At 40.7% G+C, this 2,604-nt stretch overlaps 1 non-coding gene across 1 annotated transcript; it reads right to left on the bottom strand.

The window, feature by feature from the left end:
* Positions 1-1,000: 1,000 nt before the first annotated feature.
* On the bottom strand, positions 1,001-1,107 carry LOC127109843 (small nucleolar RNA R71). Its single transcript, XR_007797092.1, has one exon. It is a non-coding gene; the product is annotated as a small nucleolar RNA R71 (small nucleolar RNA).
* Positions 1,108-2,604: the final 1,497 nt, after the last annotated feature.

Genomic DNA, 2,604 nt, shown 5'->3' with positions numbered 1-2,604 from the left:
TCATAGTTCATTCACAGAGCGAGAGTTTGAGATAAGACTTTTAATCAATAGTGTCAACTGAAAAGATTTATTTTAAAACCAAGAAACCAACGAAGAATTGATTCCCTAATTACGACGAACTACATACTGATATCCGTTTAGTTGATATTTAATTTAGATCCTATTTTTAGTTTTACCTTTTCCCCAAACAATCAAAGTATTACCCGCCTTAGCTTTACGAAGTAACCTTAGAAAATGGTATATCGATTCATAAGTCCCTGTGGGGTCGATATCTTTTAAAACTACGCGATAGAACTGTGCACTTGCAGTTTGTACCCCGAATTCAACTCATAAAGTCGCGATCATGTTCTTGGCGCCGTTGCCGGGGACTTTTATTTAGTCGATATCGTAACTCTTCTGTTACGCTGTAGAGACTAAGGCTTATTTTCCTTTTCTTTTCTTTCTTTCGTTGATTTGTATGCCACACACTCGCTCACAAGGTGAGCCGTTCTACTTACGAATCAACGATATCGAACTATATCTCCGAGTCTTAAGACGAATTCGGGAATATCGTGCTGCAAAGAATCTCCCTCCTGTCGAACTTCCTGATCTCAAAAATCTTCTTCCTTCGCCGATACCCGAGATGGCAGAACCAGCTCGTGCTCTTCGAGATTACGCCGCTCCATCGCAAGATGAGCCGCATTCGAGTATTGCTCCACCCGCAATCGAAGCAAACAACTTTGAACTTAAACCTTCACTGTTGCAGGCAGTGCAACAGAACCAATTCTCTGGAAATCCTACCGAGGATCCAAACCTTCATTTATCCGTATTTGTCCAATACGTTGATACTGTTAAAGCTAACGGTGTCACTTCAGAGGCAATTCGACTTCGTCTTTTTCCTTTCTCGTTAAGAGATAGCGCTAGAAGATGGCTTTAATCTCTTCCTTCCAACTCAGTCACCACATGGAACGAGTTGAAGAAAGTTTTTCTTGCCCGATATTTTCTGCCGAGCAAAACAGCTATGTTAAGAGCCCAGATAAATGGATTTAAACAGAAAGATAACGAGTCTCTCTTTGAAGCATGGGAAAGATACAAAGACATGATGAGACTTTGTCCACACCATGGTTTAGAAGACTGGTTAGTAATTCATACCTTCTATAATGGTCTCCTGTACAACACGAGGTTAACAATAGACGCCGCCGCAGGTGGTGCACTAATGAACAAACCTTATGCTGATGCTTACCAACTTATCGAAAGCATGGCTCAAAATCACTATCAGTGGGGAAGCGAACGAACAATGGTAGAAAAACCTCAAACGAAAACTGGCATGTACGAGATAAGTAACCTTGATCATGTTAATGCAAAAGTGGATGCTCTGGTCTAGAAAATTGAAACTTTAAATGTATCACCTCCAGCCACCGTGGTTGCCATAACTCAGAATTGCGAAGTCTGTGGAATCCAGGGTCACACTCCTGCAGATTGTCAACTCCTAACAGGAATCCAAGCGGAGCAAGTAAACTATGCTCAAGGAAGCCCCTACTCGCATACCTATAACTCAAATTGGAAGAATCTTCCCAATTTATCATATAAGAGTAATAATGCTTTATACGCACCTGGACAATCTCCAAATCAAGCCCCAGCTATACCTCCAGGATATCAAAAGCCAATCCCATCTACACCTAACAATAACGCCCCTAGGAAATCCAACTTGGAAATGATGATGGAAAACTTTATAGCTTCTCAACAGCAAACCAACAAAGATTTCTTAAACCAGAATGTACACACTGGCGAACAAATTAAACAACTAGCAAGTAAAGTAGATGCCCTGGCTACCCATAACAAAATGCTGGAAACGCAAATATCACAAGTAGCTCAACAACAAGCGCCTACTGCTGCCCCAACTGGTACATTTCCTGGCCAACCCCAACCTAATCCAAGAAGCCACGCTCATGCAATTATACTGAGAAGTGGAACGGAAGTGGAAGGACCGTCTGACCCAAGGATAGAAAACCAAAACTCTAAAATTCAACTGAGGAGGAAAGTGAACCTAAGGAAAAGGAAGAGAGTAATAAGGAAACCGTAGAAAAGAAGGAACCTTATGTACCTCCACCACCTTATAAACCACCTATCCCTTACTCTCAAAGGCTTATTAAAACCAAAGATGCGGGCCAATTCAAAAAATTTGTTGACCTACTAAAACAATTAAACGTCACAATTCCGTTTACAGAAGCTATTAGCAGATGCCCTCATATGCCAAGTTCTTAAAAGAAATTCTTTCTAATAAAAGGAAACTTGAAGATAGCGAAATCGTTACACTCACCGCTGAATGTAGCGCTATAATCCAGAATATGCCTCCTAAACTTAAAGACCCAGGTAGTTTCTCTATACCCTGTCACATAGGAAAATTTGTCATTGACAAAGCCTTATGCGATTTAGGAGCCGGTATTAGTGTTATGCCTTTATCCATATGCAAGAGACTTGAAATGGGAGAATTAAGACCAACTAAAATGTCTGTGCAACTAGCAGATCGTTCCGTTAGATATCCTGTAGGAATTCTTGAAAACGTTCCAGTGCGCATAGGTCAATTCTACATTCCAACAGATTTTATAATTATGGATATTAGAG

This window comes from Lathyrus oleraceus, chromosome 7 (assembly GCF_024323335.1).
Source record: "Lathyrus oleraceus cultivar Zhongwan6 chromosome 7, CAAS_Psat_ZW6_1.0, whole genome shotgun sequence".
Lineage (NCBI taxonomy): Eukaryota > Viridiplantae > Streptophyta > Magnoliopsida > Fabales > Fabaceae > Lathyrus > Lathyrus oleraceus.
This window is presented reverse-complemented; position numbering and strand designations above follow the sequence as displayed.